The 19,665-nt window shown below is 42.5% G+C and overlaps 1 protein-coding gene across 1 annotated transcript in view; it reads left to right on the top strand.

The window, feature by feature from the left end:
* Positions 1-7,828: 7,828 nt before the first annotated feature.
* LOC126333320 (uncharacterized) overlaps positions 7,829-19,665 on the top strand; it is a 34,151-nt gene continuing 22,314 nt past the window's right edge. The window contains exon 1 of the mRNA XM_049996727.1: positions 7,829-7,976. The gene's annotated coding sequence lies outside the window, so the exon portion shown is untranslated. The remainder of the gene's footprint in view (positions 7,977-19,665) is intronic.

The raw sequence follows: 19,665 nt of genomic DNA, 5'->3' as shown, positions 1-19,665 counted from the left end.
CGAGAGGATTTTATCATAGAGATTCGCCGAGAAAGCCTGCAGTCTCATATACCAGTCAATGATACTTTTACGAACACTGTTTACCATTTCTTCCGTTGGCATATGTATGCTTGGGCTGATTACAATACTAATAATACTACAGACTCACCTCCGCTATTTCATGTCAGTAATTAATATTTCATTCCAGTTTTACTGCAGCTAGATGAGCAGGTTTAATATGTCTACATAATGGAAGTAAAGAAGCCACACAAAAAGAAAAAAACATAATTTGTAGCGTAACGCCCCACGGTCTGTCGGCGCTAAGACAAGTTTCAATTTCACGTACAAAGGAAGTTGCTGGTCTGCAGTTGCGAAGTAATCGGTAATTGAAGTTTCAAAAGTATTTGTGGTATCAAAAGTAATTCAGTCGAAGATTGTTGGATGGATAGTAGAAGACAGTAAAATCTGAGTTTGCAGGACTGAGAAAATATGGGGGGTGTCAAACCATCTCCGTGCCGAATTACAGAACAGCTATATTCTTCCTGTAAACTGAGTGCGGATATACATTATCGTATTGCAGCTGTGGGGAACGCTGTAATGTTGGTTATGGTGGTGAAGTTTCTTGAACTGAGAGTGCAATGCACTGGTATAGAAACTGGTGTAGGTATGCGTATTCAAATACAGATATATGTTAACAGGCAGAATACGGTGCTGCGGTCGGCAACAAAAAGTGTTGTCAGGTAGTTTACTGCTGCTACAATGCCAGGTTATCGAGATTTAAGTCAGTTTGAACGTGTTGTTATAGTCGGCGCACGAGCGATGGGACACAGTATTTCCGAGATAGCGACGAAGTGGAGATTTTCCCGCACGACCATTTCACTAGTGTACCGTGAATATCAGGAATCTGATAAAACGTAAAATCTCCGACATCGCTGCGACCGGAAGAAGAACATGCAAGAACGGTATCAACGACAACTGAAGAGAATCGTTCAATGTGGCAGAAGTGTACCCCTTCCGCATATTGCTTCAGATTTAGGTGCTCGGCCACGAGCAAGTGTCAGCGTGCGAACCATTCAACGAAACGTCTTCAGAGCCGAAGGTCCATTCGTGTGCACTTGGTGACTGGACGACACAAAGCTTTACGCCTCGCCTGGGCCCGCCAACACCGACACTGGACACGCGTACAGAGACAACCTCATGAAACCACGGACCCTGCGTGTCAGCTGGGGACTATTCAAGCTGGTGGAGGCTCTGTAATTGTTTGTGGCGTGTGCAGTTGCAGTGATGTGGGATCCCTGATACGTCTAGATACGACTCTCACAGGTGACACGTACGTAAACATCGTGTCTGATTGTCTGCATCCACTCATGTTCATTGTGCATTCCGACGGACTCGGGCAACTCCAACAGGAAAATGAGACACCCCACACGTCCAAAATTGCTACAGAGTAGCTCCAGGAACACTCTTCCGAGTTTAAACACTTCCCCTGCTCACCAAACTCTCCAGACATGAACATTATTGAGCGTATCAGGGATGTCTAGCAACGTGCTATTCAGAAGAGATCTACACCCCCTCGTACTCTTACGGATTTATGGGTAGCCCTGCAGGATTCATCGTGTCAGTTCCCTGCACCACTATTTCAGAGGTTAGTCGAGTCCATGGCATTCATGTTGCGGCACTTCTGCGAGGGGCCTACACGACATTAGGCAGGTGTACCAGTTTCTTTGGCTCTTCAGTGTACGTCGGACTAGACAGCAGTCCGTAAGACATCAGAAATCCTCAGCCGATTAGTCGTGTAAGATCGTCTTCTGTGGCTAGGGAAAAACCATAATGTGGAGCTTGCTCTTACGTTAGAGCTCAGCTAATCATTTTTCTTCCTCATGTTGATATGTGGACACCCCATTCATTAAGAGTAAAAACGTTGAATAGGGAAGGTCGATATCTGTCAGGGCCTGTAAATCGAACAATCGTAAGTACGTAGTCACAAAATGAGTTTCGCAGTTCCCACTGAAAGCGTTTGGTGACCATGATGGCTTTTGCAACTATTACATGTATGAAACGCCCCCTTGGAAAAATTATAAATGACTGTGCTTAAACTGACACACAATATTTTTAGCGCAACGCAATCTGAATTTCGAAAATCCCTACAAAAGAATGGCCCTGACTAACAATAACCTATACCTTTCATGAATCACTTGCCTCACAAAAATCTTCATTAGTCAAACCACTGCAATACAGCGTGCGCCAATACTGCCAGCTGAATAAAATACTGAAGGCACTAACTACTGATAGGCATAGTTAGCAAATGAAAGATTTTGATAGAAAAGAAACAATGTATTTACCTTAATGGTGTTCAAAAGTCATAATATATATCAGTTCATCACATCCAGTCTTACAAATTTACTATCTCTGATGGACACACGTCCAGATCATCCGCTCTCAAAACTCCGCCATCTCTCTTCCAACATCCACCACTGCTGGCGGCTCACCTCCAGCTGCGCAACGCTAGGCGCTGTTAACAGCCAACTGCCCAACATTACAATAGCAAATTCCAACAATGCAAACCAGCCACAGACTGCACACAGCACAGTCAGTGATTTTCATATAGAGCGCTACACGGCGTTACCAACATAAAAAGCTAAACAGCCTACTTACACATGAAAAAAGAAATGTTACACAACCGGTCACCTACTACTGTTTGGGGTACCGGAAGTGGGTAATTATGAATGAAAGATTTCTGAAGGTCATCACCGAAGGCCCATGGAACCACTTTATTGCAATGGTTACAACAGTGATATTACCTCCGTAAACAGGACATATATTTCCTGACGTCTATCAGCAAAACGACGCTAAGTGTCACACAGTTCGCAGTGGAGGTGCATGGTTCGAAAGACACCAGGATGAGTTCACGCTGCTCCTGTGTTCCTGAAACGAAACGGATTTCCACATACTAGAATAACTTTTTCCCAGTAATTTGCAACTGAATTTCTTCACATCGCTTACCAAACAGGGTGTACGAAATCAGCTCACAACTGTCGTTTGTTGGTGCAAACCAGCAAATTGTCGGTACACTCGTTCAGACATATGGACATTGCATAAGTGAAAATCGATCAAGCCTCGAATAACATGAACGGTCGGAAAGCTTGCTCGAATTTATTCAAACATCCTTTGTAAGAAGTACTCGCTTAACAAACTTATAGCTACGCGTTTGCTCACCTTTATGCAATATTATATTGTAGTTAACTGATCAATTTAACCAATATTTACTATTCGTAGTTTATGAATCCACCATCATTATCCATCATTATATCTTTTACAGCGACCTGCAAAATATACAAAGCCACTATATTTCTGGTTTCGCTGTACTAATGAATAACCCGGTTCATGACACAGTGTACAGGTTTTTTGTTAAAATCAACGGCGAGAAATAAAATGCTGTGCTGTGGAAAATGTTAGTTTTCTTTCTCGTAGTCAGTCTTAACTACATTAGCAGGGTATTTAAACCATCAGAGAGATTGTTTCTCCCACACATATTCGTTCTTCTTATATGTACTTTTATATAAAAATTGTAGACACAACAGTGCGTTGAAGAAAATATGTAATCTATTTTAATGGCATCTCGGCTTATGATTAGAATACGGAACATGAATTGTCTGAAACTTGGTAATCGTAGCCGTTCGCAGCTTAAGATTGCGCCAATTACTGTTATTGAAGCTACTATCTTCACACGTCCAGCAGCTGGAAACGTCTATCTCATACCCCGTAAACCATTACTCCAAACCGATTTGTCCACTCATTTTAAGTTACTCCAGTTTCCATTCAAGTTTGGTTTCCAATAATAGTAAACAAGCCTTAAGGCGGGAGAGCGAAGGGAAGAGGAAACGGACAGGAATATGGGAGAGGGAGGAGATGGAAAGAGAGAGAGAGGGAAGGAGGTGACGAAGAGAGAGAAGGAGAGGAGACGAAGACCGAGAAAGAGAAGGGAGAAGAAGATGGACCAAGAGCGGGGCAGCAGGAGATTAGCATGTGTATCCAACTCCAGTATATAGGGGATTCTTATTAACGTTTAAAAACTTCCGAAGCGACGTAGATGACGTTGAGACAAGTAATTTAAAATAAGACAAATGAGACCGCAAACGTCGAGAAATAGCCCAGGAATGGACGACGAATATTGAACATGTTGCGTCACCCAATGACATGCCTCACCGCTAGAACAATGGTTAGATTTTTCACTTCTGCCCTCGCAGGTATGGGACACCGCTACACATCGCACACTGAGAGATGCAATATTTACAATCACACAGACTGTGCAAATTTCGAACTCTTCTGTTTAGTTTACAGATTTTACCTAGTACAGGCCCCGTATGTCAATTACGAGTAATGACGCTATTCGAAAGCTTATACTAATTTTCTTGTCACGTAATACGGCAGGTTTTTGTTGTACTGTACTCTGCGATTAACCAGTGGAGGCCACAAGACCGATAAATAAAATAACAAATCTTACCTCAACGTAAACATATAGCTGTCTAACTCAAAGCAAAAAAATACTTCCTGCCCAACTCAAGACTCGAACCTTAAGCCTCGAGTACTGAAAGTCGCTCACATACGCCCGGGGCCACACCGACTTAGAGATAATCAGATGCGTCAGAACGATGGGCTCACCCACTGCACGTGCAGGGAGGCTCGTCATCTGGTGACGTCACATGTTCAGCATTTTCATTCCCTTTTAGTATATTTCCCTACATTTGCGGCCTCATATCCTTCTTGGTAGGACATGTTCTGAGGCATCAAGGGATCAGCAATTTATTATTGGAGGGAAACGTGGAGGGGAAAATTGTAGAGGGAGACCAAGAGATGAATACACTAAATAGATTCAGAAGGATGTAGGTTGCAGTAGGTACTGGGAGATGAAGAAGCTTGCACAAGATAGGGTAGCATGGAGAGCTGCATCAAACCAGTCTCAGGACTGAAGACCACAACAACAACAACATCCTTCTATATTAAATTAATTGTCTCGGCGTCATGTACATCGCTTCAGGATTTTTAAAATGTTGACAAGGATCACCCTCTATATTTAGCAATTGTGAAGCATTGCCGTGTTCGTTAGTATTTCGTATAATTATTGGCCAATGAGGAGTACTTGGTCACATTGAAGATAACAGCAATCCAGAGTTTGACAAGTGTACAAACCAAAACAGTTCACTATCGCAAATATTTGTTTTATACAATGACAGGTTTCAGTCGTTATGTTCGTCTTTAGATTGGTACCTGTATCACCATTTCTGAAATTCATTAATGGAGACATTGGTGAACAAATGAATCTGAAGATGATCGTAGCGACTGAGACTGGTCACTGAATAATACAAATATTTGCTATCGTTGGTCGCTTTGATTTTTGCATATTATTGACTGACTTTAAAGATTTTAAGTTCCATCATAATCTACTCATTAACGGTAATAAAGTTACGTTAAAGGTTTAACACAGTAAGATGAGAATTAAAAATAGTTTATGTGCCCAGGGGCAATGCAGCTCACTACACGAATTATCCAGACCACGTTCGTTCACTTAGCAAATTAAAACAGATTTTAAATATAATTTCAAAGTTTTTCTCGCTCACGACTGCCACAAAATAATGAGAGGAAAAAAGTTATAGGTTATTATATTTTCGCTCTCCTTGCAGTAAAACTTCAGCATCAGGCAAGAAGCGTTAATTTAGTACTTTTTTTACTGCGAACTACATTCGCAACTTATTTTGCAGGCGGTATCCACATATACCACGGAATGTACCCGCAAAATTACATCATTGTACGACACATAGTCCAGGGGACACGATGCCAGAAGCGTTGAGTTGCGTGAAAAAAAAAAACTAGCTTTACTAAAATGGACTTCACTGTCAGCATAACGTTATAATTTATTACTTCTTTACTGCTAACTCTATTCGAAACACACTTTGCAGACAAAATCCATACAATTATACTACTGAATGTACCTGCAAAATGATATCATTCTACGACACATTCTCAGTCCCGGGTCCACAGGCAAGAGACAAATAAGACAGTACACATTTCTTCAGTCCTTAGGTCCCAGCATTTTTTCCTCTCTAATCTTGCTATAGCTTTACTTGGCGAAGGACTCTGTTACCTCATCAAAGTTCGTAAAACGTTTTGCTACACGAAAAATCAAAATGTCCTTGTCTAATACTGAAAAAGCTGTTATTACGAATAGTAACCAAGTCTGGTGTGGTTTCTCGATTTGATTACGTCTATTTTGTCACTGTCTGCTAGATAAAACGAAATAGGTCTTTCTAATATTGCAGCAGTTGTAACACACGTGAAAAAAGCTAGACTGTTTTGGCACAAATGGTCATTTTTATGTACCTCATTTACATAAATAACACGACAGAATATAATTCATGAAGTAGCAATATCAAATACCTACTAGGCTTATTACAAGCAAAAAGCTTTATGTTAGTAAATAGCTTAGTATTTCATTCATACACTCCAGTTTCTGAAGCAGGAGATGGAAAAGCAACAGTACGAAATTTTTATATACATTTGGAATCATCAGAGTCTTCCATATAATTTGTGTCATGTCCCCATTTCTTCTCGTAACAAGCAACCTTGTCATCATCAATTCTGTAACTGTTCCTGCCATGTCAAAACTTACCCTCGAGTTTAGTTCACCAACCCTAACAGAATCACTGGTTCAGTTATCCCGCGTTTATTCTCCGGCTAAGCGCTGATACGTGTTCGTACAATTCGTTTTCTGCGCCATTCCGGGAATAAAATTAAGCGGCTCCTAATCGGGGACTGTACAACAGGTCCGTAGTAGTGTTGCCTTATGGCAAAAATTTTCTGTCGAAATTTCATTTTCTTAGACACACCGAGAAGATAATAGGTAATCTTCCTTAGCTGTTATTCTTGTTAGTCGTTTATTTCCACTCTGGTAGTCTGAATCTGTGGATTTCGCTAATAATTATAACAATGTTTATCATTCGCAGACCCCATCAATCACATAAACAAACAGCGATTGGTATTTATTCTGCTCAGCTCGTGTAGCCCCTTTCCCGTTTGTCTGCGGCAAAGAATTTTATTTCTAGATGCGACGGGGATTCCCATTGCAGAGACATCACGTACATTATGCACGCGTTCAAAATTCTACCTGTGGTTTGTTCAGAAATCAACTTAGAATATGGTCAAAAACAAACTGGGATGCGTTTCAAAATCATAAGAATAACCGATAGACCAACACGTTCTGCATGCTAGGCAGTATCTGAAACAAAGTTTTGTTTTTCAAGAATATGAACTTGGCGCCCCCTAAATCCTTAAATTGCCTTGCCACCCGGAGCAGATACCCCGGTTTGCGCTCCCCCCCACCCCTACCCCCCTCTAGATTCGGGCCTGCACATACTTCAGTATATATGACGTCGTAAAGTGGAGATACCTGAAAAACTAGGTTTTGCTTAACATGGAGCGCAAATTGCGTAGATATTATTCAGCTTGTGTTTCATAATGAGAGCACTTGTGATTTCCAACGAACTTTAAAACATAATTTCAAAACTTTTCAGAACTTTTTCTTACTTACAAACTGAACGTCAAATATTTAGCACATTAATTCATCTGCAAATAATCAGACACTCGAAGCTGTTTGATACGCTGGTGTTTGATTCTTTAAAGAATCAGGGGTTTATTGTTAACAATCTGTTATTGAGGGACGCTGGCGGAAAGAATGCATACAACCCGCCACACAAATTGCACTACCGCTTTCAAAGAAGTTCCTTTTCTGTGCTGCAGATGGCAGCACTCCGACAGCAGCGCCTCTTGTAGCGCTGTGGGGTATCACGACGAAGTAAAGCCGCGTGAGCGGCAGGAAAGCGTTACTTGGTGACGGCAGCTGGGCAGAGCAGCACGTGTCTTTGGTACCCATCCAAACACCTAAGTGGAAGCTCGAGAAGACCTCTGATCAGAGCGGCGTGCTTCTGCTGCTGTACTGTGAGGTAGGCTGCAGCACAGCAAATACGCACGCACTTGTTTTGAGACATATGTATTTCATCGCATTTTTTGCAGAAAGCATTCAGACACAACATTTTGCTAACGAGTTTATAAATTTGTTACACAATTCGAGAAAAAACTTCCGGGCACGTTAATAGTACTGTTTAAAATTATTTTATATTATCTACTACCACAGAAAACTGTTAAGTACAAATAACTTAGAAAGTAAGGGACAAAGTTAATGTTGTCAAAGGCAGGACGTGGTGAAAAATTGGATTCATTATGATGGAAGTATGGTTCTGAGAGGCACTTCCCCTGGATCCATTGGCTCTGCGTTCTAATACTGGCATTTAACTCACTATAACAACAGTAAATTTTAGTAGGTAACTTTCACAACTGGTAATTTACATGTTATCAACAACATACTGATAATGAAAAATAAATTGTAACGATATAAAGAATAATTTCTGTCTTATGTACGTAATTATGTTTTCAGATACTGCAACGAACGATTTATTTGTATGTAGGTGAATACTAATCACCTTATTTCTTTGATCTTACCACTGTGCACCTGTATTTCTCACACGTTTTTGTAATGTTTGGCATGTGTAGTTCGCAGAACCAGTCTTCTATCTGGAAAAAGACGTGTCCAGGTATTTTTGGGTGACATGCACTTCAGGCAAATCTTTAGGGGCAATGGGTATTGTGAACCTCACTTTGCGGTAAATGGTTCAAATGGCTCTAAGCACTATGGGACTTGATATCTGAGGTCATCAGTCCCCTAGACTTAGAACTACTTAAACCTAACTAACCTGAGCACATCACACACATCCATGCCCGAGGCAGGATACGAATCTGCGACCGTAGCAGCAGCGCGGTTCCGGACTGAAGCGCCTAGAACCGCTCATCCACAACGGCCGGCCTTATGGTAAATCTGCTGAGAACTAGGGGGAGGCTAATAGCAAATTTTAAATCTGATGATGTTACAAAAATAACAATTTTTGTAACGAGGTGACACCTGTACATTTCTTACTCTTATTCACTGTAAAATGGTAGAGACACAGCAGCTGTTTAAGTTACTTGCACATTGTTTTACAGGTACGAAATTTTTTGAAAAATCATGATTTGGCACATTAGCTGTAAGTCATTATATTAAAACTACGTTTCTGTAAACGACAGACAATCCTCAGGTATGAAAAAAATTATGTTAATGATAATGATTTGATGCATTTCTTCTAATTATGGCCAGGTTGTAATACTCGACGATGATCTATTTGACCGAAAGTTGTAGTTTTAATAACATGACATTCAGCTGTTGCACAAAAATCATGTTTTTTCAAAAAACATTATACATTAAAATTTTTTTTTTATGAAACTTCATAAATAAAAAATTTTGGTCTGTTGCGCTGACTAAGAAAATGTAACCGCTTATGAACAGAAACAAAAATTATATGTAATGTGCTTAAAAATGGCTTTTACATTTGTAAGGAGGAAATGAAAATCTTTTCTCACAATTTCAAAATACAAGTAATTTTTTTGTAAATGTAACAGTAAAAAGCGTTAGATTATAAATAATATTTTGTTTAATTAAAAAGCAAATTTTGTATCCGTTTTCACCGCTTTTCTTTGTGGTCAGCTTAATTTAAAATTTCTCATTGACAGCTAGGAGATGGGTGCCGGAATTGACGCCGCTTGAGCGTTTTGGGGTTGCTTGAATATCAGCACTGTCTTAGATACTGCAGTAAAGTGGGGAATCATATTCATTAATCTTTCAGTCACTTTTTGAGAATATATTACAGCAAACCAAAAGCAGACTCATAACAGAATAAGAATGTCAATTACTCTGAAAAATGTCTGTCCTTTCCTTATGAATTTCTAAAATCATTAACGCCAGGCAGAGTTCGTGGTGGTATTAGCAAGTGGGCGCAACATAAACAGTATTTGAGAGGTTGGTTCAACTACACTTAGGAGAATTTTCATTTTGGTATTTTAAAACTGGCTACGTTTTCCACAGTTTCAGAAGTTCTCGGCTATCAGGTTCACCACAACTAATTTTCCCTGAAAAAACTAGGACGGATCTTCTTCCCGAAAACTGTTTGTGTAGCAGGCCTATGATTCTAGGCATGTGACGAGCTGAACACAGTACACTAAGAATATGTTCATTGAAAGAGGTGTCAATTCACACCAGTAGCAGGAGATAAAGCTAATTCATTCAACGAAAATTCGCGTGTATCGGAGTTGAATCCTGGGGCTGTCATCCTGATTTCCGTTCTCGAGGTCTGTAAGTCCTTTTGGGACTATACTTGCGTCTTAGCCGTTTTGGTCGTCTCACTAATTACCATGAAATCAAAAGGAATACCAAATCCCCATTGCCATTAATGGTTACAATAACATTTCTGTGACACTTTGTGTCAAGCAATAACTTGTCGTCTGTGATGCGTTTTCATAGTTTATGCGTAACGTAGCTAGCTGTCCACTACAAAGTATCCTGTTTTACCCGTCGTATCTTTTCTAAACATACGATGAGCCGATAGACTGCACGTGAAAAGAAATTGTCGTGAAAATATACCCAACGCCGCATTCTAAATTCTCAACCTGGAAATATATACATCCTATTCGGACTCGTCTCTCGAACTGTTTCTGAAACTGATTTATACCTGTTCGTTTCGACTGTGGTCTAGTCCAAAGACTAATTTGTTGTAAATCAACAAGCCACCTCTTGCTAACTACGATGGGCAGTCAAATGAAAACGACATATATGGAAGTAAGTCGGTAAGCTATTCGCGGTTGCCTACGGAACCGAGATTGTACTCAGATGTGCACCTCTTCGCCCGAAGCAAATCGACGGCCTCTTTCTTCAGGACTCCTGACCACAACAGCAACAAACAGATATAAATTAATTTCCGATACAGATGGATTGGATATACGAGTATTTTCAGGTTAAGAAATTAAAATGCGGTGTGTGGTTTTAGGACAGTTTCTTCCGAAGACAATACGTTTTATGTGCAGGTTATTGACTCACTGTATCTTTAGGAAAGATACGACGGATAAAACAGGATACTATGCAGCGGACAGTGTAAACTATGGAAACATGGTACAGATGATAAGTTATTGCTTGGTACAGAGTGCCATAGAAATATTTGCGTAACCGTGAATGAAAACAGGAATTTAGTATTCTTTTAGAGTTCATGGTAATAGAGACAGTGAGACGAGTAAAACGGTTAGGACGTAGCCATCCGCTAAAGGACTTACAGACCTAGGGAACATAAGTCTGGATGACAGCACTAGGATTTAACACCGATGCACACAAATTCTCGTCGGATAAGCTAGCTCTGTCTCTTGCCGCTGATGCAAATTAAAGCGACGTAACTACCAATGGTCATATTTCCATGCGATATGTATATTACGCAGCCCTGAAGACAGACGTTGGTGCCTACTGATTTGCTTCGGAAGAATAGGAGCAAGCCTGTGTACAGTCAAGGTTCAGTAAGCAGCTGCAAACATTTTTCCGTGAATGTATTGACTGTCTTATCACACGGTGGTATGAATGTAATAATAGTTATGACGATTACTTTTGAAATAATAAATAGTTTACTTCGTTTTTTCCATCTGTACCATTTTCATTTGACTACATCTTATACATTCATTCGAATCTGCTTACCGCAGGCAACGCCATAATATTCTGCTACAATTTTCATCCCCCACACCTGCTTCCATTACCAAATTGACGGTTCCTTGGCGCCTCATAATGTGCCCCCTCAACCGATCACTCCTTTTAGCCGTTCCACAAATTTCTTTTCTCTCCAATTTGTTCTACGCTCTACCTAACCATCTATTTTTTTAGTGTATTGGCTTTCGGAATGTGCCCATACATACAAGCACTGGAAATGTTATACGACAGTTTATTTACACAACTGAGAGCATAGATTAGTTTAAGTCGTACCCTGGTACGAAGTTAAGGGGCTTAACAGAGGACAGGGCATAAAACAAATTCTCAATTCACAGTATACTGGAACAATCAAATCCATCAAACCTTGAGCCTTCTTTTGTAGCATCAAATTTACAGAACTTCTGTTTACTTCTTGTCATAACTCCTTATCGCTCACGTTTCGCTTCCGCTCAAGGCTACACTCCACGCAAACTCCTTAGTTTTAACAAAGCACCCTGGCTAATGCCTGTGATGGCGAATGTTCTGTACTTTGGTGTCAAATCTGAAAGAAGACACGTTTTATATGCATTTTAATGCGGATAAAACAGGGCGCTTTGTGCAGCACTGCTAGCTATGTTACGTGTAAGCTGTGAAACGTTCCACAGATGACAAGTTATTGCTTGGTAAAAAGTGCCATAGAATTCTATCAAAAATAGTTATAGCGGTTAAAACGTATTATTCACTGTTCCTTTAATTAAATGATGATTTCATCACGATGCCGTATTATAGTTTGAGCCTAACACGTCAAGTATGTGGACACTTATTTTTGTCTCTCGCCCAGCGCAAAGTCCCAAGCGATCAGAAAAAAAAGAGCAGGTGACTCCCGTGCATAAGAAGGGTCAAAGAAGGGTCCCACATAATTACAGATCAGTATCCCACACATCAGTTTGCCGGCTGGCGTGGCCGAGCGGTACTAGGCGCTTCAGTCTGTAACCGCGCGACCACTACAGTCGCAGGTTCGAATCCTGCCTCGGGCATGGATGTGTGTGATGTCCTTAGGTTAGTTAGGTTTAAGTAGTTCTAAGTTCTAGGGGACTGTTGACCTCAGATGTTAAGTCCCGTAGTGCTCAGAGCTTGAACCACTTGCACATCAATTTGCCGCAGAACTCTTAAACATTGTCTGAGCTCGGATCTACTAAATTTCTCCTGAGATAGAAAAGCATCTTTTCACAAATCACCACGAATTTCGAAAGTATCGTTCTGCGAATCTCAGCTTGGCCTTTTTTCCGCACGGTATCAAAATGGTTCAAATGGCTCTGAGCACTATGGGACTTAACATCTGTGGTCATCAGTCCCCTAGAACTTAGAACTACTTACACCTAACTAACCTAAGGACATCACACACATCCATGCCCGAGGCAGGATTCGAACCTGCGACCGTAGCGGTCACGCGGTTCCAAACTGAAGCGCCTAGAACCGCTCGGCCACACCGGCCGGCCGCACGGTATCCAGCGAAACATGGATGTGGGGCAAGGGGCATATTCCATATTCCTAGATTTTCGGAAAGCATTTGACGTGATGTCCCACTGCAGACTGTTAATGAAGATCGCAACGTATGGGTTAGGCTCCGAGATAGCTGAGCGGCCTGAAGACTTGTTAACTACGTTGTCCCCATGGGCGAGTTTTCGTCAGAGACAAGAGTATCATGAGGAGTGCCCCAGGGAAGTGTGATAGGAGCACTCTTGTTCTCTGTATGCATATATGATCTGACGGATAGCGCGGGCACCAGTCTACGGCTCACTGCAGATGATGCTGTGGTGTACAAAATCCCATCGTCGTTGAGTGACTATAGGAGGATACAAGGTGACTTAGATGAAATTTGTAATTGTCATGTTGAGTGGCAGCTTGCTATTAATATAGAAAAATGTATGTTAATGCTGATGATTAGCAAAAACAATCCTGTAATATTCGAATACAGCATTATCAGTACGATACTTGACACCGTCACTTTAACTGAAAACATAGGCATAACGTTGGAAAGGGATATGAAATGGAATAATTAGGTAAGGATTGTAGGCAAACTGTCGATTTAAATTTATTGGGAGAATTTTAGGAAAGTGCAACTCACCTATAAAGGAAGACCGCATATACAGGGTGGTCCATTGATAGAGACTGGGCCAAATATCTCACGAAATAAGCATCAAACGAAAAAACTACAAAGAACGAAACTCGTATAGCTTGAAGGGCGAAACCAGATGGCGCTATTGTTGGCCCGCTAAATGGCGCTGCCATAGGTCAAACGGATTACATATTCGTGTAGTACGTAAAGAAATATGAATGTTTTAGTTGGACCACTTTTTGCGCTTTGTGATAGATGGCGCTGTAATAATCACAAACGTATACGTATGTGGTATCACATAACATTCCGTCAGTGCGGACGGTATTTGCTTCGTGATACATTGCCCGTTTTAAAATGGACTTTACCAATTGCGGAAAAGGTCGATATCGTGTTGATGTATGGCTATTGTGATCAAAATGCCCAACGGGCGTGTTTTATGTATGCTGCTCGGTATCCTGGACGACATCATCCAAGTGTCCGGACCGTACACCGGATAGTTACGTTATTTAAGGAAACAGGAAGTGTTCAGCCACATGTGAAACGTCAACCACGACCTGCAACAGATGATGATGCCCAAATAGGTGTTTTAGCTGCTGTCGCGGCTAATCCGCACATCAGTAGCAGACAAATTGCGCGAGAATCGGGAATCTCAAAAACGTCGAGGTTGAGAATGCTACATCAACATCGATTGCACCCCTACCATATTTCTATACACCAGGAATTGCATGTGGACGACTTTGAACGTAGTGTACAGTTCTGCCACTGGGCCCAAGAGAAATTACGGGACGATGACAGATTTTTTGCACACATTCTATTTAGCGACGAAGCGTCATTCACCAACAGTGGTAACGTAAACCGGCATAATATGCGTTATTGGGCAACGGATAAGGATAATTGGCCCCTATTTTATCGATGGCAACCTAAATGGTGCAATGTATGCTGATTTCCTACGTAATGTTCTATCGATGTAACTACATGATGTTTCACTGCATGGCAGAATGACGATGTACTTCCAACATGATGGATGTCCGGCACATAGCTCACGCGCGGTTGAATCGGTATTGAATTGCATATTTCATGGCCCGCACGTTCACTGGCTTTGACGTCCCCCGATTTCTTTCTCTCGGGAAAGTTGAAGGATATTTGCTATCGTGATGCGCCGACAACGCCTGATAACATGCGTCAACGCATTGTCAATGCAGATGCGAACATTACGGAAGGGGAACTACTTGCTGTTGAGAGGAATGTCGTTACACGTATTGCCAAATGCATTGAGGTTGACGGACATCATTTTGAGTTTTTATTGCATTAATTTGCTATTTACAGGTAATCTTTCTGTAACAGCATGCGTTCTCTGAAATGATAAGTTCACAAAGGTGCATGTATCACACTGGAACAACCGAAATAAAATGTTCAGACGCACCTGCGTTCTGTATTTTAATTTAAAAACCCTACCTGTTACCAACTGTTCGTCTAAAATTGTGAGCCATATGTTTGTGACTATTACAGCGCCATCTATCACAAAGGGAAAAAAGTGGTCGAACTAAAACATTCATATTTCTTTACGTACTACACGAATATGTAATTAAAAATGGGGGTCCCTATTTTTAAAAAAACCGCAATTGATACTCGTTTGACCTATGGCAGCGCCATCTAGCGGGCCAACCATAGCGCCATCTGGCTTCCCCCTTCAAGCTAGACGAGTTTCGTTCTTTGTAGTTGTTTCGTTTGACGCTTATTTCGTGAGATATTTGGCCCGGTCCCGATCAATCGACCACCCTGTAGAACAATAGTGCTACCCTTTCTTGACTACTGTTCGAGCCTGTGGGATCCCCACCGGGTCGGACTAAAGGAAGACACGGAAGCAGTCCAGAGGCGTGTTGCTAGATTTGTTACCAGTAGGTTCGATCAGCACGCAAGTATTACAGAGATGCCTCGTGAACTCAGAGGAGAATTCCTGGAGGAAAGGCGACGTTCTCCTGCCGCCAATGCACGTTTCGCGTTAGGACCACGAAGATAAGATGAACAGCAAAGGAAATGGCTGGTATCATCCGCCACGCACAGTACCCTGGATTGCGGATTGTGTATGTGTATCTAGATGTCGATTATTATTATTATTATTATTATTATTATTATTATTATTATTACTATCCACAGACACGTCATTTGTTGTAGCGAGTATTTGGTGGAAGATTAGGGAAAAAAACAGACGCGTTTCGAACCGAGCACGAGTAGACGTCTATCCCACCCTAAAATCGCTGCTGGAGAGCTAGTGCTCTCATGTGGTTTACAAAAGGCACATGAAACACTGAACCACGATTCCTCGAAAACGTGTGAGAAGCGCATCGTACTTGAGCATCGTTTGCTACACCTAAGAATACAATCCTTCGAAGAATGAGTGAAATAACCAGCACCTTCGGTGTATGCTTCCACTGTAAGACGGTGAACTCGCTTTCGGGATGACTGTGGTTCGAATACCTTTCGTGCTACCATGAGGTCGGCTTTACACAATGTCCATAAATCACATCTGGGGAAATAACGGGACAATTTCCTTAGAAACGCAACTGACTTATTTTTTCTTCTTGGTCAATTCGAGCTTCATTTGTAAAGATTTACTCGTTCATAGATCGTTAAAATAAAATGATACGTACGTATTAATAAAGGAAACGAATTTTCGGTATGAGTCCGCAATCATCATGAATACTTTATTATCAAAATTTTATAGATAGCTAAATAAATTGTCATTATTTCGGCATCTGTCATCATCAGATATAAAGAAACTTTCTACTTACAGAACGAGATAAGGTATATACACTCCTAGAAATTGAAATAAGAACACCGTGAATTCATTGTCCCAGGAAGGGGAAACTTTATTGACAAATTCCTGGGGTCAGATACATGGAGACGATCGTAGAGATGCTGGATGTAGTCCTGTGGAACGGCTTGCCATGCCATTTCCACCTGGCGCCTCAGTTGGACCAGCGTTCGTGCTGGACGTGCAGACCGCGTGAGACGACGCTTGATCCAGTCCCAAACATGCTCAATGGGGGACAGATCCGGAGATCTTGCTGGCCAGGGTAGTTGACTTACACCTTCTAGAGCACGTTGCGTGGCACGTTGGGTGGCACGAGATACATGCGGACGTGCATTGTCCTGTTGGAACAGCAAGTTCCCTTGCCGGTCTAGGAATGGTGGAACGATGGGTTCGATGACGGTTTGGATGTACCGTGCACTATTCAGTGTCCCCTCGACGATCACCAGAGGTGTACGGCCAGTGTAGGAGATCGCTCCCCACACCATGATGCCGGGTGTTGGCCCTGTGTGCCTCGGTCGTATGCAGTCCTGATTGTGGCGCTCACCTGCACGGCGCCAAACACGCATACGACCATCATTGGCACCAAGGCAGAAGCGACTCTCATGGCTGAAGACGACACGTCTCCATTCGTCCCTCCATTCACGCCTGTCGCGACACCACTGGAGGCGGGCTGCACGATGTTGGGGCGTGAGCGGAAGACAGCCTAACGGTGTGCGGGACCGTAGCCCAGCTTCATGGAGACGGTTGCGAATGGTCCTCGCCAATACCCCAGGAGCAACAGTGTCCCTAATTTGCTGGGAAGTGGCGGTGCGGTCCGCTACGGCACTGCGTAGGATCCTACGTTCTTGGCGTGCATCCGTGCGTCGCTGCGGTCCGGTCCCAGGTCGACGGCACGTGCACCTTCCGCCGACCACTGGCGACAACATCGATGTACTGTGGAGACCTCACGCCCCACGTGTTGAGCAATTCGGCGGTACGTCCACCCGGCCTCCCGAATTCCCACTATACGCCCTCGCTCAAAGTCCGTCAACTGCACATACGGTTCACGTCCACGCTGTCGCGGCATGCTACCAGTATTAAAGACTGCGATGGAGCTCCGTATGCCACGGAAAACTGGCTGACACTGACGGCGGCGGTGCACAAATGCTGCGCAGCTAGCGCCATTCGACGGCCAACACCGCGGTTCCTGGTGTGTCCGCTGTGCCGTGCGTGTGATCATTGCTTGTACAGCCCTCTCGCAGTGTCCGGAGCAAGTATGGTGGGTCTGACACACCGGTGTCAATGTGTTCTTTCTTCCATTTCCAGGAGTGTATTTTAATATTTATGCTGAATCTTGTTTCGCGGCTTCAAAGTTTTTGACACTTGATCACGGAAAATGCCTAAGAATTGAAATGTAAGGGGTCCCCTTATAAATGAAAACATTTTATTCATAGAGCTAGAAGGTTCTACCCCGTAAATTCATACATACATACTGACGCGCTAACATTGCCCGCTGTTATTCTAAAACCTAGCGAATCTATATCAACAGCAGTACGAAAAATATCACAGGAAGTGAATATTTACACTTTTTATAAATATCCTATAATCTGACTGCATAAGTGCATGATATAGCCGTAAACTATGCGTCAAAACTTAGGAAGAAGCTGTCTGACTTATGAATGCAGCCTCCCTGATTTAGGCATTATCTCTGTGCTTTTATGTCACTAAAAGCGAAAGAAGATTTGGCTTTATCAAGCCCAGTCAACGTCGAAGTCACTAGTCACAGAGCACAACCTCCCACTCTACGGGGATGAATAATGAAATCTGCTTGGTCATGATTTAGCGCCCAGTCCCGTCGGCGTCAGAATCATTACAGACGAAGCACACGTAGTTCCCTTCCTCGCTCTTCCCAGAACCCAGCTTGCGCACCGTGACTGATAATTCCATCATCGACGGGACATTAAACCGCAATATTCCTTCATTTCACATTGGGGAAGGAAATCGCCAGTGTACTTTTTAAAGGAACCCTCCCAGTATTCCATTAGAGAAATAGAGGAAAACTCAAATTAGATGGGGATCTGAATCGCCGCCCTCCAGAGTCGGGCAACGAATTCAAATATGCCAAAATCCTCTTGAAGATTATCCACGTGAATGACGTCCAACATGCCGATCATCCCATAAGTGAAATACATGTTGGCATGGCATATCAGTAGAAATAACACGTTTCGTTTACCATGAGGATATAACTATTATAAATCTTTGTGCAAAATATCTCATGCATTTTTTTAAAATATTGAGCAAAAGCAAAGAGTGTTGTCTACAGTGAAATGTTCCTACCGAACAGGCCGCGGAATGCCCAACGATACCGACCGACCACCGTGTCATCCTCAGCCAGTAGGCGACACTGGATATGGAGGGGCGTGTGTCCAGCACTCTGCTCGCGAGGCCGTTATGAGTTTTCGTGACCAGAGCCGCTACTTCTCAGTCAAGTAGCTCCTCAATTCGCCTCACAAGGGCTGAGTGCACCTGCTAGCCAACAGCACTCAGCAGACCTGGACCGTCACCCATCCGAGTGCTAACAAAGCCCTACAGTGTTTAACATCGGTGATAGAACAGAAACTGGTAGTACCACTGAGGCAGGGCCGTTGGCACATCAATAGCGAAATACTGTCTGTAAAATGCTGTACAAATGTACAGTCAAAAAAATGGCTCTAAGCACTATGGGACTTAACATCTGAGGTCATCAGTCCCCTAGACTTAGAACTACTTAAACCTAACTAACCTAAGGACATCACACACATCCATGCCCGAGGCAGGATTCGAACGAATTCGAACCTGCGACCGTAGCAGTTGCGCGGTTCCGGACTGAAGCGCCTAGAACCGCTTGGCCACCGCGGCCGGCAAATGTACAGTCACATCTTGAAAATATTTCAAAGTGGTGCACAGATGGATAAGTTGCTTTCGGCGTTTGGGAATGTATCACTGAGCACTTCACAAAACGAAAAAATTCATTTTCATCTGATACAATGTCAAACCTGAGTATAGCTACGCCGAGGCACCTTGCCACGGTTAGTGTGGTTTCCCCTGTCGAAGGTTCAAGTCCTCCCTCGGGCATTGGTGTGTGTGTTATTC

Source organism: Schistocerca gregaria, chromosome 2 (genome assembly GCF_023897955.1).
Source record: "Schistocerca gregaria isolate iqSchGreg1 chromosome 2, iqSchGreg1.2, whole genome shotgun sequence".
NCBI lineage: Eukaryota > Metazoa > Arthropoda > Insecta > Orthoptera > Acrididae > Schistocerca > Schistocerca gregaria.
Note: the sequence above shows the minus strand (reverse complement) of the source record. Positions and strands in the feature narration are given on the sequence as shown.